Source organism: Alexandromys fortis, unplaced genomic scaffold (genome assembly GCF_014885135.2).
Source record: "Alexandromys fortis isolate MF-2015 unplaced genomic scaffold, M_Fortis_MF-2015_v1.1 scaffold_6, whole genome shotgun sequence".
Classification (NCBI taxonomy): Eukaryota; Metazoa; Chordata; class Mammalia; order Rodentia; family Cricetidae; genus Alexandromys; species Alexandromys fortis.
The window spans coordinates 7,334,964-7,360,586 of NW_026067902.1; the positions used below are offsets into that span (position 1 = coordinate 7,334,964).

At 45.5% G+C, this 25,623-nt stretch overlaps 1 protein-coding gene across 1 annotated transcript in view; it reads left to right on the top strand.

The window, feature by feature from the left end:
* The first annotated feature begins 23,898 nt into the window (after positions 1-23,898).
* Positions 23,899-25,623, top strand: part of Slc23a2 (solute carrier family 23 member 2) — a 104,415-nt gene continuing 102,690 nt past the window's right edge. The window contains exon 1 of the mRNA XM_050133964.1: positions 23,899-24,013. The gene's annotated coding sequence lies outside the window, so the exon portion shown is untranslated. The remainder of the gene's footprint in view (positions 24,014-25,623) is intronic.

Genomic DNA, 25,623 nt, shown 5'->3' on the forward strand with positions numbered 1-25,623 from the left:
GGTTTGGGACTTGGGGTGGAGGGGAGAGGGGACACCTGGGGTTCTGCATTCCCAACAGACCTGAGAAGTGGGAGGTTTCAGCTTCCAGGCTATGCTCAGGTCTTCTGCTGATCTTGCTGGAAGGCAAATATTGGCTTGGGACCCCATCCCTAGAAACAGTGTTCTGGAAAACTCTGCCCAGCTCTCTTAAAGAGCTTGAGACACAGATACGGAGTTGCACACGCCGCCAGGGCCTGTGGCTTTCCTGCCTATTTTAGGACCTGTTAGAAGCTTGGCCTGGCCTAGAAACCTTCTTTCATCTCTCCGCAGCTGCCCTAGTGGATTTTAAGAAGCTCCCTTTTTTCTAACCTCCCTCCTGGTTACCTTTTTATCACCCAGGTTTAGTTTCAGTTTTCAACTTGCAGCCTTTGGGAAAAGTTCACTCTTTTGCCTCCCTTGTTCTTCTTCTTAAAACTCCTAACCTGGCTTGGAGAATTTTAAGCTCAGTCGTATCCTGCTTTTTCTCCTTCCCTCCCGTCTATGCCTTCTGTGTAAATGACATGGTTTGATCTGGTTTGTCCTCTTCACTTTACTGACTCGCCACTCTCTCCAAACCTTCTACACTCTCTTTCCCACACATTCCTGCCCCTCATCTTTTGTGTGTGTTATTTTCTTTCCAAATCTTTGTAGCCCTGGCTGGCCTGGGACTCACTATGTAGGCTAGGCTGGCCAGCCTCTGCCTGCCTCTGCCTCCCAAATTCTGGGATTAAAGGGGTGTACCACCCAGCAAGGCCTATTTCTGACTCTTTTGATATGATCTTCATTAGTTTAATTGCACTGAGTTGGTGACTCATGAAGACAGTATGGCTTCCTAGAACCTTGTCCTGTCCTGAAAACCTTTAGGAATGAGGCAATAAGTACACGAAAGATACTGATGTCGTTAATCTTGCAGGAGTACAAGTCAAACCACCAACTGTGCTCTGTGCCGTTTAGAATGACAGAAAGAAGAGAAGACAAATACAAGTGCTGGCAAGGATGGGGAGGCTGATGATTGGTGACAGGAAGACAGCATGGTGCAGCCAGTGTGGAAAGTGTGGTGGCCCCTCAAATACATCAAAGCAGAGTTCCCAGTGTTAGTGACTGAGCAAGACTGGTATCTTCATTTAAAGTTCACAGTGCAAGCTGAACATATCCCGAGGTGTTTCTGCCCATCACTTTTACCTTTTACATATGTGCTTTGTGACTGAGCTAAGCGTACACAGGAGTGTTTACAGTCTTCTTTTTAAATTGTGACCTTGGGGCTGGAGAGTTGGCTGATCTTCCTGAGGACCTGGGTTTAATTCCCAGAATCCACATGGCAGTTCATGCTTGTCTGTAACTTCAGTTCCAGGGCTTCTGACACCCTCGTACAGACATACATGCTGGTGAAACCCCAATGCACAAAAAATTAAAAATAAAAATTATATACTGGGCCAGGCATGGTGTTGCATGCCTTTAATGCCAGTCAGAGGCAAGTGAACCTCTGAGAGGTTCGGGACAGCCAAGGTTAAGTATAGAGACCTTGTCTTTGAAAAAAGGAATTACCTTAAAATGGGCATACTCTTGAATAGAATAATTCACTAAGCCTGCTTAGGAATGGGTTCATCCCATTTGAATATATACTGGTCTCTTGAATGAAATCTACATTTCCTCTGACTCGGTGAGCTCCTTGCCACTGTATTGGGAGCTGTGAAACCCCCAGATCCTGAATTTCTGGTAAACAACTTGTAATGCTTGCAGCTGCTCTGAGCAGGCATTCCTGATGGCAGGGAAGTGGTTTCTCTCTGCCTGTCAGCTCCACCTATCCTTTCTCCTGCCTCGCTATTGGAGCTCAGCTCTTTATTAGACCAATCAGGTGTTTTAGGCAGGCAAAGTGACTCGGCTTCACAGAGTTAAACAAATGTAACATAAAAGAATGCAACACATCTTTGCATCATTGAACAGACATTCCACAGCATAAACAAATGCCAACACATCTTAAAATAATATTCCACAAGAGAGCTGTACAAAAGCCTGTCTGTGGGCATTTTCCTAGCCCGTCATGGGTGGTGCCACCCTTGACTGGTGATCCAGAGTTCTATAAAAAAAAACAAGTCAAGCAAGTCACAGGAAGCAAGGCAGTAAGCAGCATCCCTCCATGACGTCCGTATCAGCTCCCACTCCAGGTTCCAGCCTTGTCCCAACTTTTTCAATGACAGCCTATGACGTGGAAGTGTAAGCCAAATAAACCCTTCCCCCCACCCCCAGCTTGCTTGATGTTTCATCATAGCCCTAACTAAGACAGACAGCTACATTCACAGAGACAATGAATGTGGCTTCCAGGGGTTAGGGACGTCGCAGATGGAGAGCATCAAGCAGCAGGTACAGGTTCAGCTTTGTCAGTGCACAGGTTTGAGAGACAGAAGCATGGCAACAGAGGAGGACTGTACAGCAGCCCACTACAGTTTAGAACAGCTAAGGTGGTAAATGTATAGAGTGTACACTTTGCTATGCTTAAACATCTTACAGTTCTGAAAATCTGTCCTAGAAAGAGTATATAACTTACTTGATATTACTTTTTTTTTGGGGGGGGTTGTTTTGTTTTGTTTTGTTTTGTTTGAGACAGGGTCTCATTACATAGCCCTGATGGCTTGGGACTCCCTGTGTAAGCCAGGCTGGTCTAGGACTCACAGATCTGTCTTCCTCTGCTAGGCTTAAACACCTGGGTTCAAAGTTGAATTATTTCAATGCTTTCTTCCCCTAATTACTAATCAGCTATCTCAGTATGAGTTATTGGTTAATGTTTCCCTGTTCTTTTGTATTAATTGAAACTTTTACTTTTTTATTTAAGAGTTTCTTTGTAATAAGTCCTTAAAAACTTTAATAGATAAATTTTGGATTTCATGTGTACTCTTTTTTTTTTTTGTACTCATTCTTTTTAAAGAAGATTTTATTTATTTTATGTACATTGGTTTTTTTTTTTTTTTTTTTTTTTTTTTTTTTTTTTTTTTTTTTTTTTTTTTTTTTTTTTTTTTTTTTTTTTTTTTTTGAGACAAAGTTTCTTTATATAGCCCTGGCTGTCCTGGAATGCACTCTATAAACCAGGCTGGCCTCAAACTCACAGAGATCCATGTGTTTCTGCCTCCTGAGTGCTGGGATTAAAGGTATGCGCTATCACTGCCTCAGGATCCTTTGAACTTTTCTTTTTGTTTTGTTTTGTTTTGGTTTTGGTTTTTCCAAGTCAGGAAACTAGCTCTTGTAGACCAGGCTGGCCTCAAACTCACAAGAGATCCGCCCACCTCTGTCTCCTGAGGGTTGAGATTAAAGGCATGCGCCACCACCACCTGGCTCGAACTTTTCTTTTAAATAACTCAGTCTTTGCTTTTCCTGAAGTTGACCAGTGCATTTTCACTTTCTGGAAACCTCATCATTCCAGTCATATTTACTGTGAATCTGCTCCTTCCCTCTTTATACACATGTGCCTTGGCCCCAGCCCTTCCCTTACACGTGTGCCTCAACCCCTTCCCTTACACATGTGTGCCTCAACCCCTTCCCTTACACATGTGTGCCCTTGGCCCCTTCCCTTACACATGTGTGCCCTTGGCCCCTTCCCTTACACATGTGTGCCCTTGGCCCCTTCCCTTACACACGTGTACCTCGGCCCCATTCCTCACACACGTGTGCCTTGACCCAGAGATCCTGAGTTTGTTTGAGGGAGGCAGATCATTGCAATATAACATGTGTGCACAGTAAAATATGAGTTACTCAGAGCTTGAGGCAGGGGATTATTTTTTTTTTAAGCCAAAATAAAGAACATATGTTTGTTTTTCAGAAGGGCCTCAGTCATGCTAGGCAAGCACCCACACCCTGTGACATCCTGCCTTGTCATAGGTCCAGACACAGCAGGGCCAAGTGACCATGGACCGAAACCTCAAAACCACGAACCATGAGACTTTCCTTCCTTACAAACCGATGGCCTCAGTTAGCAGGCGTAAGCACATGAGACCTCAACTCTTTCATAACCTCCTGGATTGATTTCCTCTTTATATTTTTTGTTGGGGTTTGACACAAGTGATTCCATTTTAGTTCTGACACTATGGCTGGCCTCCTGATCATCCTGGTATTGAGTTGTCCCCTTCTGTAGATTGTAAACTGGACAGTGGTTCACTTGAATAGAATAGGAGACTGCAGCTTCCACTGCTCGGCATGTCTTCAGTGTTGTTGATTAAAGCTACAGAGCCTCACCCATGCCAGGCCAGTGTTCTATCACTGAAGCACACCTTAGTCCCATCTGGTCACTTTCTTAGCTGCCTCTCCAGGGGAAACCTGCTGTCATAATGCCACAATGTGTGAAATCTGATCTTTAATGTGTTTGTAGGCTACTTAGGACATGCATAGGCCCACGTGAAAGACAAATCCAGCCCAAAGCCATAAGAACAGAATCGGAAGTGGGTACTCTTCCCATCACATACATGATGGCAACCTTCTCAACAACTTGCCTTCAGCCTCCTGAAAGCCCAGGCAACCCTGCTACCCCATATTCCTCACTCTCAGAAAGTGTAGTGAACGTTTGCTTGCAATCGCTAATTTGGGATGACTTCTTATACAGCATTAGCTAACTGATACATCCAACAATTCTGATTTTTCTGTGACAACCATACTGCCTGCAAATAATAGCAGGCTTGTTTGTTGTTTTCTTCCCAGTCCTTCACTCTTTTTTCCTTTTGCTAAATCCTCTTTGTCACCTTGGAATGAACATTTCTGGGCAATTCTTCTTTTGTATGTCACTGAGGGAATCTGCAAACACAGTCCCCCACTATCACAAATTATGTATTCAAGTTTCCCACATTGGAGGAGATCACAGGGTAGCTAGCAATCAGGAGTGCCATGGCTCATGGTAGGTATCCCAATCATGGTGTTTATCCCGCCCGCCCCCAGGAAGCATAGCCAATGCTTTATCATAGTTGCCAAATCTGTTACGAGAGAAGCAGAACCACCACTTTCCTTTCACTCTCCTTTCTAGTCTGACGACACATCTGCTGGGAGCAACTTGGTTTTGTTTCCAGTTGTGGTAAGGCAGAAGGTTTCTGTTCCTCTACGGCTAAGACAGTCACTCATGGACACAAGGTTTGGTGAAGTGTTTAGTGGCAAGAATTTTTTTGTTTAGTTTTGTTTTTTGTTTGCTTGCTTTGTTTTTGTTGTTGTTGTTGTTGTTTTTATTTTCAAGACAAGGTTTCTCTGTAGCTTTTGGTTCCTGTCCTGGAACTAGCTCTGTAGACCAGGCTCGCCTTGACCTCACAGAGCTCCACCTGTCTCTGCCTCCCTGGTGCTGGGATTAAAGGCCTGTGCCACCACCACCTGGCGTGCCTAGAATTTTTCATTTAGATTCAATGTCAGCATTAAACAAGAATTTTTGTTTCTTCTTGAATAACCTTTAGTAGTTGATATTTTCAGTATTTATTTCAATTAAGTTTTCAAATGGTTAGTCCAACTTACCTAGTTCAGAAAGGGAACAAAGAAAAGTGATGAGCTACAGGCTCATAAAAGGACATGGGAAAGAGGCCACCTGCTTCTCAAACATCCCCAGTTTCATTCCTCAAACATTTAGTGTAACCCTAAGAATCTAATTAAAAGCTAAGAGGCTCAGTGGTACAGTACTTGTCCAACCTGTGTGAGGTCCTGAGCTGGATCACCAGCACCACGGGGGAAGTGGGAACAACTCAAATAACAGGCACATTGTGAGTGAGCAGGACTGCAGAGCAGCCACGAAAAACAGAGGTGGTTCCTGCTGCTGAAGGTGGGCCCAGCAAGAGAAGACAGTGACTTCCTGGTTCAGGCGTGGAGATGAGGATGGAGACCTTGAGACCAAAAACAATGGAAGCACAACTGTGTCACAAAGTCGCCTGGTTCTCAGTGCTTCGTTAAATGTTTCATCTTAGGGAACCGCACTGGAAAGAGTTGGAAAGCCAAAGCTGGCTTCCAGTGAAGGTGATCCCCAAGTTGGGTAAGAGAGAGGGAAAGACACAAACTTGCTTTTCTTCTTTAAATTTAATTAATTAATTATTTGAAACAGGGTCTCACCGTGTAGTTGACCTAGAACTCATTATCTAAACTAGGCTGGCCTTGAACTAACAGAGATCTGCCTGCACTGCCTTCCAAGTGATAGGATTAAAGGTATGTGCCACCATATCTAGCCCTTGTTTTTATTTTATTTTTATTTATTTATTTATTTTTGGTTTTTCAAGACAGGGTTTCTCTGTGTTGCTTTGGAGCCTGTCCTGGCACTAGCTCTTGTAGACCAGGCTGAGCCTCGAACTCACAGAGAACCACCTGCCTCTGCCTCCTGAGTGCTGGGATTAAAGGCGTGCGCCACCACTGTCAGGCTCCCATCCTGAGTTCAATTCCAGACAAGCCACATAGTGGCTCACAACCATCTGTATTGGAGATTTGGTGCTCTCCTCTGACCTGCCGGCATACATGCAGACAAAGCACTGTATACATAATAAATAAAACAAAAGGAAAAAGCTGGATGTGGTGGCATTTTCCAGTGATCCCAGCACTGGGGAGGCAGAGAAAGGAAAAGGATCTTTGAGGATCACTGGTTAACCAGCCTATTCAGAAACCCCCAGGTTCTAGACAAACTCGTGCGTGCGCACACACAGAAATAGAGAATCAGATATTGAAGGAGTGGTAGGGGAAAATGTCCAAATGCTAGTAAATAAATATTCATGCAACACACGAGAGAGAGAGAGAGAGAGAGAGAGAGAGAGAGAGAGAGAGAGAGAGAGAGAGAGACACCCTTGGAGGAGTCAGGAGGTATTAGGATGAAGGTGAAGCTAAGGATGGGGGAGGGGAGGAGAGAATGAATGTGTCCTTGTATTAACCACGCAGAGGGTCAGGAGTGGTGGCTTAAGGCTTTAATCTTAATATTTGGGAAGCAGAAGCAGGTGGATTAGTGTGAGTTTAAGGCTAATCTGGTCTCCTGGCCTACAGAGCAAATTCCAGGCCAGTCTGTCTTTAAAAGGAGTTTTTGGGAAATCCAGGGGTTTGCAGCAGTGTAACCTTGGAAAAGTGACTCCCAGACTGTGGTAGACTGTGGGAAAGAGACTCTGACTCCTAACGGAGTCGTTTGGAATTCCTGTGGGTTGACCTCTTGGATGTGGTCATCAATGAGGAGGAGAATGTCAAAGCTTTTATTTTCAAAGCTTCCTCCTCGACTGGGGTTAGCATTTGTATGATATCTGATTTGTGCACTGTGCACAGTGGTGGGAGTCAGGTTACTCTGTGGGAAGCCAAAAAGCAGGATCCTGCAGAATACAATGCCACATGCCCGATGGTCCCAGAACTCAGGATGCCTGGGAAGGAAAACTGAAAGTTCTAGGCCATCCCAGGCTACATCCAATCTCAAAGTGAAACAAATCAAAGCAAACACAAGAAATAGGGAAAAGCAGCTGCCGTGGGTACTCACCAACAACTGTGCTGTTTTAGATGATGGAGAACCATGTTATGCAGAGTGGACTAAGGGACAGGGAGGCTGATCCTCAATCCCAGGCTGTGCTTCCCCTGGCCACCAACAGCTGTTCTCCCCTGGCCACTGACAACATCACTCTCACCTGCACGCTCAGAGGAAGGCAGCATCCCAAAGTACACTGGGATCTGGATTCTAACTGTATATGACTTAGAAACACTCCAAACCTGTATCTGAGGACCCAAACGAAAGCTTTCAAATTCAGTCATGGCAGCCAAAGAAGTACAGGAGTGAGCAAGGAGGCCTACGCATGCACAGAGCCTGGGGCACGGCAGAAGGATGGCCTCAGCCCTCCAGCCACAGGCACTCGGAGGCAATGCCAGGACTTTGGAATCGTTTCAAAAGGAGCAGGAAATCCAGACTCCAATTTGGAACCTTCATACTTTTAAATCCCGCACCCAATGTAAAAACTTACATTTCATTTTTGAGAAGTTATAAATGAAGAAACAGAATGTTCTAACCTGGGGTGGCATGGGGACGGGTGAGGAGGACAGAAAAAGGGAGGAAGCATGGCTCTGTCATCTGTGTTAGGACGCTTACCTGTGCACAGAATATGTGTGCGCGTGTGTGCATTTATTTATTTATCTATTTATTTATTTTTCCCCAGGAAAAAGGCTGTGAGAATGACTATTGCTAGGGAGGGTACCTGGGATAGAGCGAATACAGTTCTTTTAAATTATAAACTAAGCCAGGTGGTGGTGGCACACGTATTTAATCCCGGCACTCGGGAGGCAGAGGCAGGCGGATCTTTGTGAGTTCGAGGCCAGCCTGGTCTACAAGAGCTAGTTCCAGGACAGGCACCAAAAACTACAGAGAAACCCTGTCTCGAAAATCAAAAAAAAAAAATTATAAAACTATTTTATCGTTTTATGTGTATGGGTATTTTGTCTGCATACATGCCTGTGGTGTACCACATGTATGCCTGCCTGGTGGACATGACCACATAGGTTCTCCCTGCCTTGGGGACATTGCCCTATATGAAACAAGACAGTCACCAGAGGGTAAGTTGCACTCTGTCTAGTTGCACTCACACAAAGAACATAGTAAAATCATGGAACAAGAACGTTCCAAGGGCTGGGCAGAATAACTGCTTAGCGGGTAGTTTCCATTTTGCAAAATGAAGGTTTTAGCCACCTGCTGCCTAACAGTGTGAATGCGGGTCACACTTTTGTGCACTTGAAAATCACACCACAAAAGAAGGGAAGAGAGAAAAAGGGGAGGGAGAGGAGAGGGAAGAATGTAGGGAGAGAACCTGAGTCAGAAGGGCTTTCCAAGTCAACTTTGCAGACAGTCCGTTCAAGTCTAGTAGCCTCTGTCCCATCAGGACCTGTGAGGGGGAAACCTTCCTTGACAGCTAGACTCTGGTCCTTTGCTTCCATTAAGCAGGTGGCCTTCCCTCTGAGCCTTTCCCTGTCCACCACCAAGTGCTTCAATCCTGTGAGCGCTCTTTCCGCTTTCTGCAGTGGGAGAGGATGTGTTGGAAAGCCAATCCTGCATGGGCCATGAGTTTTCCTACCATGCTCGCTCTCCCCACACACGGACTAAGTTCACCTGGATCCTGTATGTTGCTTTGTTAACTTTACATTTTTTAAATGCTGATGAGCAAACACCAGCTGCTGAGAGACCTTGGATTGTGGAAGGAATTGATGAGTTAAACCAATATATATACTTTAGGGATGTCTTGCCTTCAGAATAGAAGTCTGGAAATGTGTTGTTTCCACAAGAAATGAAAAACTATGGATCCCTTCAAAATTAATAAAGATCAAATGTAGCCGGGCGGTGGTGGCGCACGCCTTTAATCCCAGCACTCGGGAGGCAGAGGCAGGCAGATCTCTGGGAGTTCGAGGCCAACCTGGTCTACAAGAGCTAGTTCCGGGACAGGCACCAAAGCTACAGAGAAACCCTGTCTCGAAAAACCAAAAATAAATAAATAAATAAATAAATAAATAAATAAATAAATAAATATCAAATGTGACCAGGGGAGACCTCTTGAGGATCTTGGCTACAGACATGAGGGAGGAAGCCATGAAAAACTGCAGGACAGGTGATATGTATGCTGATCCCTCTGCATAGGAACAACTCTGAGACCAGATGAGACATGATAAATCTTGTTGGCCACTCGGGAGGCAGAGATAGGCGGATCTTTGTGAGTTCGAGGCCAACCTGGTCTACAAGAGCTAGTTCCAGAACAGACTCCAAAGCTACAGAGAAACCTTGTCTCGAAAAACCAAAATAAATAAATAAATCTTGTTGGCTACAAAATCCTCATAATATTTGGTTATACAGTCCAAACAGACTTATAAAGTCTCTTACCTACTCAAACATAAAATAAATCATCTTTAGTTGGCATGTACGCATCACACAGTTCCATACTTGTGTTAATACAGATATGTATGTTACCTTTAAAAGTTGGTATGCTTTCAGAACCAAGGACTAGGTGTGAATAAAGACAAGACAAGTAGTCCAAATGATCGAGCCTCTCAGAATGCCTCAGTTACTACAGTTTCCTCATATGTAAAAGTTAGTCCTTGCTCTTTCCAGAGCTGCAAGGTATCCTGTTGAGAAAAGGCAGACAGGTTTGCCTTGCTAACAGGCTTCATATGAAAAGGCAAACGGGTTTCAGATGTAACTTTCCATTAAAAACCATGGTTTGAAATGAATATTCTCGGTAATTTCTCGGTAATAACTACTGTGTCTCTGCTAAATGATTAGATGGAAAGAAAGAGTGATAAAATCTATGCAAGATCAGGGTCTAAGAAAATGTTCTAAGATATAAAAAAGGTCTGAGGATGTGAGAGCTTATGATTTAAGATATACATGCAAGTTGTAAAGGTATAAGTACATGGTTTAGGCTGTGTGAAAAATGGAAAATGTTTTGGATTTCTTTCCCATTTTATGCTATCATTACACTAGGATTTCAAAAGTTCAGAGTCTTAACATTGATCAATGGACTTCTGATAAAGTGATAGAGCATTGACTACTTATTGCTCGGTCACAAGCTCAAGATTTTAAATTTCTTTTGGTCATCTTCTAAGTATAGACTTAAAGGTGCTTCTCATTGGGCTAAAGACACTTTTGTCCAATCTATATCTGGCTCTCTGGAGAGAGGAAAAATGTCCATGTTTCCTATCCCGAATCTATATCTTTTGCCAGGACTCAAAAGTGTGAGTCTATTCCAGCTGTTTTACCGATACCAGTCATTTGTTTTTTCTACAATGTGGATTTCAGTATAGACTGGTGATGCTAATATATCTAAAACTTTTATGTCTTTTGTAAACTAAAAAAATTCATGTAAGCTTCAGAGAATCGAGGGAGTCATAAGACTTGGATCCACTTCTCACAGGTCAAAAGGATCCAGGGAAGTATAGTCTAAGCTTCTCCACCTGCCTATTCCTGATGATTGCATCTCTTTATCTTGGTCCTGGGACTTCTCCCCTTCCTCGATTACTAGGACTATGGGCCTGAAAGTTCCAAATGTAATATTTTCCTTTAAGTTCCTAAATTTTAACTTCTGCCACTCGTCCATGTCATTTTCAGCACATTTTTACTTGCCTGGCCGGCATGTTCAAGCATCAGCTGCTGACTACAGCATGCTCCAAATGACTGTGAACCCTGGACTTGCTGAGAGCCGATGTGGACCAGTCCAGTTTACGTGAATGCTCCCTGTCTCTTCAGCTGGGTCAGTAAACCACATGCTTCTTACCAAGCCCCATTGCCTCAATTCCTTCCTTGCCTTTGATTAGTATTCCAGTCTTCCTGGGCCCTGATGACACTGTCCTAGTATCAGCAGAAGGAGTTGCAGAAGAGAGTACATTGCCAATTATCCCCCAACAGACTGACATATTGGATCAAAAGGAAACTCTCTGGCATAGAGGGCAAAGTAGCTACATAGAGTGCCTATAGGAGTACCAAGAAAGGTACCTATAAAACCAAGTAGACTCTGCTGAGAAAAATTCTTTTGTATACTACAAATATTTGTCACTCAAACTGGTTTAATAAAAATCTAACTGGCTAGAGGCAGGCGGATCTCTGTGAGTTCGAGACCAGCCTGGTCTAGAGAGCTAGTTCCAGGACAGGCTCCAAAGCCACAGAGAAACTCTGTCTCAAAAAAAAAAAAAAAAAAAAAAAAATCTAACTGGCTGATAGCCAGACAGAAAGTATAGGCAGAACAATCAAACTAAGTGTGCTGGGATAATGAAGGGTGGAGTCAGGGGAGTTTCCAGGTAGATACAGAGGAAGTTGGACGTGTATAAAATGAGGTAACAAGCCATGAACCATTTGGTCGACCTTACATAAGAAATATGGGTTCATTTAAGTTGTAAGAGCTAGTTAGTAATAATCCTGAACTATTGGCCTAGCATTCATAATTAATACTAAGTCTCCATGTCAGTTATTTGGGAACTGGAGGGCAGGAAAGAAAAGTCTGCCTACAAGACCTCGATCAATCAACAGGAAGATTCATTAGCTTAAATAGACCTATAGTAGGATAGGGCACTCAGCCTGATCTATTAAAACAGAGAGATTATTGTACAGCTTTAAGAGAATCATTAGAAATAATTTGGCTGCAGCTGGGCATACGCTTTTCAGCAGAGGCAGGTGGATCTCTGTGAGTTCGAAGCCAGCCTGATCTACAAGAGCTAGTACCAGGACATGCTCAAAGCTACAGCGAAATCTTGTCTCGAAAAACCAAAAATAAATAAATAAATAAATAAATAAATAAATAAATAAATAAATAAGAAATAATCTGCACTTGCAAAAAAAGGAACCTAAGATGAAGTAAATAACTGGTCTCCATCCTCATTTCCAGGTTCCTTCTAGATAGTAACTCTGATGTCAGCCAACATAGGGACTTTGGCCCTTCTGTTTCTGCTAAGTTCTGTTGGTTCTTCCTTCACTGATGCCTTAACTAAATGATAACTCCTGCCTGGGTACCATTAAAGTGATGTTTATTAAATCCCAATACAAATGGGTACCCATCACAGGGTCAAGGATTTGACTCAGGATGCAACTCAAGGGGTGAATGTGAGAGCCAAAGTTATGTTTTACATTTTAATTACTATGCCTCAGAGATCCGTGAACCAAAAATGTCTCTCATCTGCAAGCCCCTTGCCCAAGGACAAATAGCTCCTGAACCACTTTGAGGCTTTTGCTCATAGGAGATAACAAACCACCTGTTTTCACTCCCTAAATAAGTTTGTTTGACCCGTCTGTACCAGATGTTCTTGAACACGTGAGCACAGGAAATATGTCAGGATGCATGCTTGTCCCTGACTGGACCTCTTGAGAAATGCAATGAGTTATGGGTTTTCCTTCTTAAGCTGCTGTGAACTGTGATTCTGGACCATTTCCCAGGAACCTGTGTATGGACTGGGCCAGAGCCCATTCACCTGTCTGGTATTTAATTAAAACTTGCTTCAAATTTGGCTTTCAACTGTGGTAGTGGTCTTATTTACCAACCAGTGGGATTAACCCTATAGTTTACTGTGGTTTTGGAGCCTGTCCTGGAACTAGCTCTTGTAGACCAGACTGGTCTCAAACTCACAGAGATTCGCCTGTCTCTGCCTCCTGAGTTCTGGGATTAAAGGCATGCGCCACCACCGCCCAGCTCATCTTCTTGCTTTTTAATAATATTTGTTTGGCTGTTCTTTGGGCTACATGAACATAAGACACAATCCTTTTAGAGAAGACTTGTTCAAGAAAATCTGTTTCAGGTACTACTCCTGAGCTAGGAGCAACTGAATATCCATTGATAGTAGATGAGTAAATAAATGGTGGTCTTTGTCGTGGGATTTTGTCCATGCTCTGAGTCCCAAAGCTACACTTGCATCCTCCTTCTCTTCGGAATTCTAGGCGCTTCGGAGTGTTTTATATATGTCCCCTCTCTCCACTTTCACTGCTCTTGACCCAGGTCCGTCTTGCACAGCAAACAGAGTCATCTCAATGTATAATACGACTATGTTTCTTTCTTTTCCTTTTTAATTTTATATTTATTTATTTATTTGGTTTTTCAAGACAGGGCTTCTCTGTGTAACAGCTCTGGCTATCCTGGAACTCACAGAAAGTTGTCTGCCTCTGCCTCCCAAGTGCTGGGATTAAAGACATGGACCAATACTGCCTGGATAGTTTTTTTCTATTTTTTTAGATTTACTTTTTACTTTATGCATCTAAGGGGTTTGCCTACATGTATGTATGTATACCATGTGTGTACCTGGTGCTCTCAGAGGCTAGAAGATGGTATCAGATACCCTGGAGCGGGAGTTGCTGGTCCTCATTGAACCCTGCTCCTCTGGTAGAGCAGGCAGTGCTCGAGGCGTAACTGGCAAGTCATCTCTCCAGCCTCCATGTTTATTTCTCTCCTTTTTTTTTTTTTTAAATTGTTTATTTATTTACCTATTTATTTATTTATTATGTATACAATAGTCTGTCTATGTGTTATATCTGCAGGCCAGAAGAGGGCACCAGACCTCACTACAGATGGTTGTGAGCCACCATGTGGGTTGCTGGGAATTGAACTCAGGACCTTTGGAAGAGCAGGTAATGCTCTTAACCACTGAGCCATCTCTCCAGCCCCTCCATGTTTATTTCTCATAGTCTGTTTCTTATACCCGGAGCCAGCTGAGCATGACACCCAGTGCTTTCTCTTTTCTCATATTTAGCAGAGTGAGGGTGTTATGTTGGGAGCGTAGCCTCCAAGACAGAGAGTTGTATTGGTATGGACTCCAAATCCCAGGATGACAGGTCCTGACAACCCCCCCCCCCCAGGACCACTCCCACAGAGTGTTTAATTGAACTCCCAAAGGAGGATCACATGGTCTCTTTTCTTTCCTCTTGGTGGTTTGCTTTCACAGCCTCCCGGTTCCCCCTCAGGGCCACCTAAGAGTGCAGGAATCCCACTAAACCTGGATATTTTTTTTTAATTTGGCTTGTTTTGATTTGGCTTGGTTGGGATTTTGCATTGGCAGAGAGCTCGCAATAGGAAAAAGTCCTAACAGAGGGCTCTGTGGGACAGGTGACTAACAAGGGCCATGAACCCAGTGTCTGCCAGGCAGCAAATAGCCAAGAAAGGATGGGATCCAGCTCAAGGGCAGACTACTTAAAGTGTAGACAGTCTCAGGTGCCAGTACTACAAAGATAAATACATCCTTATAGCCTACATACAGATTTCTACTGCCTAAGGCACACATTCTAACAGCTTCACCTCCTTGGGTCTGACCCTCTGTCCCAGGTCCCGTTCTCAGATGTGAACTATGCTACTTTACACAGATGTAGATCTGCTAAGTGGAATTTCCCCCCTAAGTTTAACGGTCGTGTTTAGGCATTTTTGTAGTGTCCATGCAGAAGGATGCTTGTAAATCTGTGGCATAATAAAACCTCTCAGTGTCTGGCCCTCACATCAACAGGGGGCCAGCTCCTCAGTAGGTCCCTGCTTCTGCTTAGTCACTGTCAACCACAGAGTGACATCTGCAATTCCAACAGCTTAGTTCCGCCGCTTTCCCATTTCCGTCTATTGTGCTGTTAGAATTTTCTTCTGCCTGTCCCGAAGTGAAGTGCGTTAGAGGGGTTCTAGGTTCAAATAATTCCAAGCACCTCAACTCATATCTGGCCGGCAGCCTCTGATTTTGTTTATTTTGTTTTTTTCGAGACAGGGTTTCTCTGGGTAGTTCTGACTGTTCTGGAATTCCCTCTGTTGACCAGGCTGACCTCACAGAGATCCACCTGCCTCTGCCTCCGGAGTGCTGGAATTAAAGATGTGCACCACCACTGCCTGGCCTTTAATTTTTTTTAAATGACTCATTATATATATTCAATATACATTATACTGTATTAAGGATATTTCTGTACGTTATACACATCCCTCCAATATCTCCTACCCTCTTCTTTTTATCCTGCGTCCCCCTTGACTCTTGTAGAAAGCTTTTCTCTACCCCAGCATCAGAGACATTCCATGTTTTGCCTCTCGACTGTTTCCTTCCCGGCTTCTGTAGTTAATTTTACATACCGACTTGACTGAGACGAGAGAAGGCCAGATGGTATTAAAGCCCCACTTCTGGGCGCGGCAGAGTCTGAGAAGCTGTTTGCAGAAGAGATTAGCATTTGAATCAGCAAAGAAACCTGACCTCCACCAAGTGGGCGGGCTGGGCCGCTTCTGTGGAACGGACAGGTAGAAAGAAAAGTCGGAAGAAAAGCAAAGCCAGATTCTGCTCTGCCTTCAGGAGCTGGGATGATCTCGACATCGGACTTCCCAGGTCCTCCATCTCAGACTGAGTTACACCACCAGCTTCTCTGATTCAGCTGCTTTCAGGCCAGGACATCATGAGACACTCTGATCTCATAATTGAGTGAATAAATTCACGCAACAAATCTCTCTTAGATGTCTGTATTTCTGTACGGCTTTTTAATATCTCTCTCTCTCTCTCTCTCTCTCTCTCTCTCTCTCTCTCTCTCTCTCTCTCTCTCTTTTGAGATAGGGTTTCTCTACGTAGCCTTAGCTGTCCTGGAATTTGCTTTGTAAACCAGGATGACCTCAAAATCACAGAAATCCACCTGCCTCTCTCCTTCCCAAGTGCTGGGATTTAAAGGCATGTGCCACCACCACTCAGCTTCTTTTTTCTTTTTAAAACTTTATTCTTCTCTCATACATCCTAACCCCTCCCTCCCTTCCTCCCTCTTTTGCCTCCTCTCCCTAGTCTCTGCATGTCTTTCTGTTTCTTTGGAGATCTTGTCCAGCTAGGTTTCCAGTTTTCCAGGAGCCAGGAGGTTGACACCCCCCACCCCCCCAACCCCCGTCCTCCTTTCCCTTCACAGGTCACCTTCAGGGCTTTGTTCAATTAACAGCTCAGGCCCTTGTGCACAGGAGTGCTGACCGTGTGGTGGGCTCTGTTTGAAGAATGGGCACAGGGAAGTGCATGAATCAGGAGACAGACAGGTACCATGAGAGAGACTTAGAGAGCCAGGCATCAGTCAGTATGATTTCATTCTAAATGCTAAGAAGCGTAGAGAGAGAGAGTTCATTTACGTCAGCCTGGAGACTTGGAAAGTTTCCAAGAGAGGCTAAGGTGAGATATGAGAGAAAATGCTCCGGAGAAGTGAGGCCATCAGGATGGTTCAGGGCAAACGTGTCCTCTGACTTGCGGGAGTAAGCCGGGGCATGTGTGCCTCCCACATAACAACTCTTTTATTTTTAAACAATAATTCTTAAAAATTAAGAAGAGGAAAGTTCAAATGGGCCAGACAGTAAAAACAAAAAATAAATATTTCTTTTTTCTATTTATTTATTGTGAGCCCTGTTTGTCCCAGAACTCACTATGTGGACTAGGCTGGCCTCTACCCCATAGAGATCCAACTGCCTCTGCCTCCTGAATGCTGGGGTTAAAGGCCTGCGTCACCACTTAGCTGCTTGGCTAAAAATAGGGTTTTGAAGAGCTGGGCGGTGGTGGCGCAAGCCTTTAATCCCAGGATTTGGGAGGCAGAGGCAGGCGGATCTCTGTGAGTTCGAGGCCAGCCTGGTCTACAAGAGCTAGTTCCGGGGCTAGTGAAACCCTGTCTCAGGAAAAAAAAAAATGTTTTGAAGACTGAACCCAGAAGCACTCACTCCCTTTGCTACCAACACTGGTGTTATACAAGGGCCAGAGGAGTAAGAAATCCGTAGACACGCGGCCGGCGAAGTAGACGAAGCAGCAGGAAATGCAGCTGCAAAGCCAAATGAGGGCGAGCTTCCTCACAGGACGTGGCGCCCGCCGTGCCAAATGCCTCCAGAACGTTCCAGTAAAGATCCCCAGATTGTGTAATTTGGAGAACGTGGCTAATTTGCTTGGGCAGTTTTAGAGCAGAACCAGAGACGGAAGCCAGATTGCTAGTGAGTAATGAGATGGTGGAAGTGTGCACAAGGTGGTACTTTCTAGAAGCCGGCTCGAGTAAGGAAATGCTATAGGGAAAGGTGGTCGGCGCCGAAACACAGAGGGTGCCAGAAGGACAGGGGTCTTGGAGAGCTTTCCATGGTCGGTTGGTTAAAGAGGACTTCAGGGGAACATGGGTTTGTGGGTTAGAATTCTTGTACGGCGTGAGGAGGCGCATCTCAAGATCTAGCATCAGAGAGCAAGAAACAGTGCTCCCTGCCAGGAGTAGGAGTAGGGGAAGTGTTTACTTAGGGGACTGGAGGCCATTTGCAGATAAAAAGGGTCTTTTGCGGGGGCTGGAGAGATGGCTCAGTGGTTAAGAGCATTGCCTGCTCTTCCAAAGGTCCTGAGTTCAATTCCCAGCAACCACATGGTGGCTCACAACCATCTGTAATGAGGTCTGGTGCCCTCTTCTGGCCTTCAGGCATACACACAGAAACAATATTGTATAGTAAATAAATATTTAAAAAAAAAAAAAAAGGGTCTTTTGTGAAGAACAAATAAAGGAGCAAGGACTGCACAACCTGGGAACCCTTGAGCCACACCTTTTGTGTCATCGTAGCTCAGGTCTTTGTGACTGACTCTGATCTGCTGTGGGCATCCCTGGAAGGAGTGAAGGCGTCAAGAGAGTAAAGGACAGTGGACTATGTTTTGAGATCTCTGATCCATAAGCCCTGTGCCCCTTAGTGTGTGCTAGTATGTGGAAAGATTCTCAGGACTAATGTTCTCTGAGTTAGACTTTGATAGACCTCGCCAAGTCATATTCTAATAAGACAGTCCATTTCCCCTTTCCTCCACTAGTAATGATGCAATTAATCTCTGTCCTTCTGGTAAGGTGAGAAATTATACTAATGACTAAATTTTTGTTCCTTTTTGGCAAAGAAAAATCACCGGTCCTCAAAGATCAGGAATCAATCACCGTCCCTCTCCTCTGCTTGCCCTGGGGCAGGACCCTTATCTGGACAGATTATTTCCCACCCAAATGATCGGCCCTCCGATCTCTAGTCTTATCTTCTTCCCAAGTGCATTGCTGGCCTTTTCGTGCAGATTTCTTGTTCACACTTATTGTGTGGACACTGCCTTTTGGCTTCACTCGACTGTCCTCCAGGAGGACAACCAGGTGCTGCCAAGTCCCTTGTTTCACGGCTCAGCAATACAGTGTAATATTTTCAGGCCTTAAAACAGAATGAAGGAAAAAGGCTGTGTTTGCACATGCTTGCTTGTCATTCCAGCATTTAAGAGACAAGGAGGATTGTTGCAAGTTCAAGGCCAGGCTCAGCTCCAGAGTTAAGACCTTGCTTGTAGCTAAAGGACAAAATGAAACCAAACCAAAACCCAAACCCCAAACTCCCAACCTTTAAATAAAATCCTGATCTATCCTAAAACAAAAACGATTCTTGAAAATATTAAAATAGGTGAAAAAAATATTAGAAAGGAAAGACTAGAATTATCTGACCCCACTTATGAGATAACAAGAGCAGGCAACATTCAAACAGAAAGAAATGTGATTTACAGGACGGGGGGCGGGGGGAGTGAGGGAGGCACGGGCGTTTGAAGAATATAGAATTTCAAATTGCAGGGGAAAATTCTGGAGCCAGATAGGGCGATGGCTTCAAAATGTGGGTTCAAGACAGAGACAGGTAGATCTCTGTGAGTTTGAGGCCAGCCTGGTCTACAGAGCCAGTTCTAGGACAGACCCCAAAGCTACATAGAGAAACCCTGTCTTGAAAAAAACCAAACCAAAACAGAAAAAACCAAAACATGGGTTCACTTTAAGATAGTATTATTAGGAATGTTAAAGGGCAGGGCATGGCTGTGCACACTTTAACTACATTAAGCACTCAGTAGCAGAAGCAAACAAACAACATCACTTGCCCCCTTAAAAAATCCCAAAACAAATCATATATGATGAGTCTGTTCTATATTTACCAAATATAAATCTAAAAGAAGATCATATGGTTACCTGGGCTGTAGGAAGAGGAGGGGAATGAGATTATCGACCTGAAAACACTCTAAAACGAAGCGGTAGCAATGGTTATATCACTGAATTGTATTTTTAGATGGAGAATAGTATGGTGTGTGAATTATATATCAACTTAAAAAAAGAAAGCACTGGGATCGGCAGGAAAAGGGCCCTATGATGGACAGAATGCTTACATCATCACAGTTCCATAGACTACTTCTCAACCCAGTGACACATAGGTCACTATGTAGCCGGGCTGCCTCTAACTCTTCGTCATGCCTCAGGCTTCTGAATTTTGAGATTACAAGTTTGTTTTCAGCATTTTTTTTTTGTTGCTAAAAACATTCAGTTTGTTTTTGTTTGCTTGCTGGTTGAAATATTGCTGCAATGAATAACGCTGAACTTGAAAACAAACAAAAAGCAAAAAAAAAAAAGAGGAAGGAAGGAAAGAAGAGAGAGAGAGGAAGGAAGGGAGGAAGGGAGGGAGAAAAGGAAGGAAGGGAGGGAGAAAAGGAAGGAAGGAAGGAAGGAAGGAAGGAAGGAAGGAAGGAAGGAAGGAGGAAAAAAAGTGGTGAGGTGGTCTTCTGCATTTAGAAAGCAGAAGTTGTTAGGTCTTTGTGAATCGGAAGCCATCCTGATGTACATAGCTAGTTTCAAACCAGTCAGAGTTATGTAGTAAAACCTTGTCTGAAATAACAGATCATTTCAGGCAGCTCTCACAGAGCTGGGCTGCCCCGGGCTGTAGAGTGGAGCTCTGCTGACAGAAAACCAAGTGAGTGAGTGAGCTCTTTCTAGCACTAGCCCAGTGTTAGGTAAAGGGGCCTTGAGACCTTTTTCCATCACTCAGTATGATCTCTTCAAAGTTAAGAATATTTTGCCCGAATTAACCTGCAGAGACAACTCCAAGTTGGAGTTATGGCCTAGATGGAGGCTCAGCAAATGGAGGATCAACTGTTTGCTTTTGTATGAGCCAAGAATGCTTTTTGTGGGTGAACTCCAAACTAAGTAAAAATCTTACCCAAACATTGTAGTCTGGGGTTGAGGCTGTATTTCAGTGGTACATCACTTGTGCATGGACCTGGGTTCCACACCTTACCTCCCTGAAGGAGAAGAATATACTTACTAGACTTAATTATTCTTATTGTATTTTGAATCCCATTTAAAAAAGAAAACGAAAAAGCACGGGAATTTGTTTTTGCCCCTCGATGCATAAAATACAAAACATTTTACTTTTTGACCTTTTCCAGGAAAAGTTTGTTTTATATAAACTCCAGAGAAATTAGAAATAATATTGAAAAGTTTGTATGAAGATGGACTAGTCACAAGCTACAGTCACTGTTCAAAAATAACATAGCCCATGTGTGAGGGGAATTTCAATCAAATTAACCAGAACATACAACATTCTTGATAGATTCTGTAGATTTGAGTTTAGAGAAGTTAATGAGTTTGGGCACAGTTTCTTGTTTGTAATTCCTGGGATAAGAAAGGAAAATAGAAGAGAAGAGACGTGAAGGGAAAATGCTCGGGTCATTTTTGAATTAATGATGATGATAAAAATGCTTATATGTTGCTGTGCTGAGTAAATATTTTGTGTGCATGACCGAATTCGGTCCTCCTTAGAGCCAGGAAAGGCTGAAGTCAGGGTGGCCCTTGATAGCAACTCCAGTCGGCCAGCAGGAAAATGTAGTACTTTTTCTAGAAAAGAAAAGCATGAGATTAGAAAGTCAAGGGGTCAAGGGTCTTGACTGTTATGTCCGAGAAGTGTTTAGATTCTCTTTCTTTTTGCTGGGTCATTATTTAGACTAAGGGGCCCCGAAGGATTCTCAGAAGGGATGTCAAATGGTCAGCTGTGTTTTGAGATGATAACAAAGATGGTTTTAGGGGGCCACCTATTTTTTTTTTTTTGAGACAATGTTTCCCTCTCTATGTTGCCCTGGCTCTCCTGGAACTCGCTCTATTGACCAAGTTGACCTTGAAGTCAGATCTGCCAGCCTCTGCCACCTAAATGCTGGCTAGGATTAAAGGCATTGGCCACCAGCACCTGGCAGGAGGCAATTCTTAAGTCATGAGGTTGGAGAGTGGAGAACAAGTGAGACTCTGTGTCTCTGCTGTCATAAAACACCTCCCTCAGTGACTGCAGGTGTCTGGACACAGAGTCAAAGACAACGCCAGGTTTTTTTTTTTTTTTTTTTTTGGTGGCAAAATGAGAACCCAGATAGAAACCATATTCAATGAGTCTGATAGTAGAGATGGGCCACCGTCCTCTGATCACAGGGGACTGACTGGTTTTATATACAACGTCACGCTGTTTTCGGGTAGCCTACAGAAACCTCTGTAGACTATTTGTAATTCCAATATAATGCAAATGCCGTGTAAATAACGTGTAGCGTGTAGGGGGTGACGAAGGGAAAAGTCTACCCTTTATCATCCTGATGCTATCCAGTTGGGAATCACTCGACTGCTTGGGAATTTTAATGCTGTAGATGCAGACTCTGTGGGTCCAAACAGTATACTTATAGTTTCTGGAGGACATCTGGGAAGTTGTCTGGTGACACGTCAGAACTGTGTGTCTAGAACTTGAGAAATGACTGGCCTGGAAAGAGAGGCAAAGGAAGAAGAGAACCCTGTGAGGAGGAGAGAGGAAGGGGAAAGACTGGGGGAGAAAAGGGACATCAAGGGAATCAGCATCTCTGGAGCCCCAAGCCTGAGCAATCCTTCCATCACTAACTTGGGTGGAAGGCAAGTACGGGACAGTGGGAAAGGCTGAGTGGCTTTATCCCGTAAAAGCGGTTCCTGGAGGGGCTAGTCAATGGAATGTTACTGAGCCTGGGAAGAAGAAAAGGACTGTAAACAGGGGGAAGGATTTGGTACTTAGAAGGTCACAGATGACGTCTGAGAAAGCGGGAGACTGATGGTGCTTTATAGAGCTTGCTGAGTGTTGAGGGTGGGGGAGGAGGAGAGGCCGGAAGATTGGGAGCTGGGGACCCTGGAAGTGAGGCGGTGTTTTTGGATACAGGTAAAAGTGTAAATGGAGAGGGAGATAATGAAAAATGGAAAAAAAAAACATTAATGAAAGAAAAACCAGAAAAGGGATAAACTGAAAGGATCAGGGGATCTTGATTTCAGCCCCTCTATTTCAGAAGGTTCCACGCTGTTTGCTGAGCAGAGTACACAATGTTATTTTTTAAAAGGTGTCTGGAAACTCTGGCATAGAAGGAGTTGTTTGTGAGATAGTACCTGTGTTTCTCTGATGCTGGTCACAGAATCATCTCTTCCTTTCTCCATCTTCGGTGAAGATGAAGCACTCACCTGGTCTCCCAGGGTGTATTGGATTTTACAATTCAACTTTTGCTTTTCAGTTTTTTGAGCCAGGGGTGTCACTAAGTAGCCCAGGCGGACTTCAAATTCATATTTTTCCTACCTCCACCTACAAAATGCTGGGATTAAAGGTGTGCACCACCAAGCCTCACTGGTTTTATTTTAGTGTGAGATGATTTAGAGAATTACATATCGATTCTCAAAGATTCAGCTCATGCGCAGTCGCCTACTTTATAAATGCCAGTCCTTGCTGGTTATGGTATGCCCCTATTGATGAGTGTGTTGCCAGTCCTCAAGACTGCCAAACATAAATAATTCAGTAGTAAAGTCTGTTTTTGTCAGGTGAGGTCAGACGCGGTCCACCATTCTTTGTGGCTCTCAGGCGTTGCTTGGAGATGTGAGGAACTACTTGGTTAGTAAAACAACCAAGACAGTGGTTTCAAGATGGAAGAGCTAATTATTAGGGTTATTTATTTATTTATTTTTATTTTCTATGGAGGTAAGGACGTGGTTTCTGCAGTGCCTCACGAGTTAGTATCTTAAACCACCGCCCGCAGCATCACCTGGAAATTTACTGGAGATGCAAATTCTAAAGCCACACTTGAAATCCCCTGTTTCATCACCTCTGGGGGTGGTACCCAGCTGGTGAGTCTTAATGGCCCTCTGGGCAAGACTGCCCGGTCTAAGCGTTATGAGTTTATTGACACATGGCCTCCCGACTCAACAGCCTAAGCGCCCATCCAGCAGGCATCCCCTGGGGACATTTGAGAAATACAGAATCGCAGGTTGCCCTCGCCCCCCAAACCCGCTCGATCAGAACACACGCCCGGGAGAAATCAAGCCGGGTGTCTTCTCCCGCGTCAGCACGAACAAGGAGGGTCTCTTCCCCAGTGAGTTCCGAACCCCAGTTGGATAAGCCGTGAAATTGCTTTAAAGCGCGTTACCCACTGGGCCGGGTGCACTGCCACCCGCTCCCTGTCACCCCGCGGCTACGGCAGGGCTCGGGGTCCTGCAAGGTTAAAAGGAGGCTCCGGAGGAGAGGCTGGGCGGGCGTCGAGCCTCCCAGGCCGGCCCCGAGCAGGTGTGTGGGGAAGGGTCTGCAGCTAAGCGCCCCGGGGCGCGCGGGCGGAGCCGGGGGTCGGGCGGGGAGGGGCCGGCGCGCGGGGCGGGCGGCTGCGCCGCTCCCGCCCCCGGCCCGCCCCTCCGCGGCGCCATTTTGCAGGCGGCAGCCGCGGGGACCCGAGGCGGCGGCAGGCACTGCGGCGCGAGCGGTGCGATCGGCGGGACGCGAGCTCCGCGAGCTGCAGGCAGGTGAGAGCGGGGCCGCCGCGCCCCACGCCCCACGCCGGGCCAGCGGCCGCACCTGCCGGCGGCCCCGGCTGCCCGCCGCGCCCACGAGGCCGGCCCGCGCGGCCCCCGCGCGCTGTCACCCACCCGCGGCGCGGCCTGCGCCCCCACGCCGGCTCGCGCGGCCCGGTGGCCCCGGCTGCCGCGTCAGGCCGTGCGTCCCGGGCGCTCACTGCTGCCCCGCCGGGTGTCCCCGGGACGGCCGCCGTGGACGCGGGGCGCTGCGGGGCTCGCTGTGCGCCCCTCCCCAGGTGGTGCGCCCCGCATCCCGGCGCCCGGGGATTCAGGGTCAGTCCGAGGGGCGGGGGATGGTGGTGCGCTTTCCAGGCTGGCTTCCTTCCCTCTTTGCGGAGGCGACACAGAGTAATTTTAGATGCCGCTGCTCCGACCTGGCGACCTTTCCCGCTGGCCTGCCCCCGGGGGTCCCGGGTCGCCCTGTTGCCGCCACTCTTGACAGAGAAATTGACATTGGAGCGTGATAATTCGAAGGTGAAGAATTGTCTCCATCGTTTGGCCGGAGATGTCCCATTAGCTGGGTAGCCTATAGGAACTCGGCCTTCTTTCAGGGTGAGGGGCTTTCATCGGGGCTGGTGGGAAACTCCTGATAGTCAGCGCAAAGGGTAAGCGAGGGCAAGTGCAGAAGGGGGAAGAAAGTTGCCTTTGGGGGGCTTCCTGGGGATGGGGCATTTGCAGTGGCTGTTAGTCTAGTTTTTGCGGCGCTGGGAAACGGGACGGGGAGGATGCTATCCCTTCTGACGTTTGGGTCTTCTGAACGCAGGCGCCCGGGGATGTGTGAGGATCTGGGATCTGAGTCCTGAGACAGCCTGGTTTGAGCTGTCATTAACCGGCCATGTGACTTCCCCCAGGCAGTTTCCTCTTTATTCTAGTGAGCTAGATCCAAGGTGACTAAAACCTTTCTGTGTTTTGTGTGTGAGCGCCGTTGCTTGGGCTCAGGCCTCACATGTTCCGAACGTGTTATCCGCATCTGCCTTTCATCTGAGTATGGGACTTTGCTGGCCTGTTCCTTTAAGGCGTTTGACTCAGGTGAAGTTTACGAGAGGCCTTTTCCTCTTAGAAGTTCAGGATTCTGTGCTGGGTTATACTTGACCATATCAGGGTCATTATGGAATGTAGAACTACCATCAAAAGTTAACAGATTTGGGCGCTTAAGGCCGTGCACCGTGTCAGCTTGCTCAGGATGCGTCTGGTACTTCAAAGGAGACACTCAGTATTCCCAGCCAGACATTGAGGCAGGAGGTAACTAGCTGCTTTCTAGACAATGTCCTTTGCCTACTGTTAACTGATTCTTTCTCTGTATGCCCCAGATGTCTGGTTTTTTTTTTCTTTTTTTTCTTTTTTTTTTTTTTTGGTTTTTCGAGACAGGGTTTCTCAGTAGTTCTGGAGCCTGTCCTGGAACTAGCTCTTGTAGACCAGGTTGGCCTTGAACTCACAGAGATCCACCTGCCTCTGCCACCCATTAAAGACGTGGGCTACCCCAGTTGTCTTATTGTGGAAAGTAATTTTTGTGGGAAGGTAGGCGTGTCCGTCCCCCCCCCCCCGTCCCCCCTCCCTCC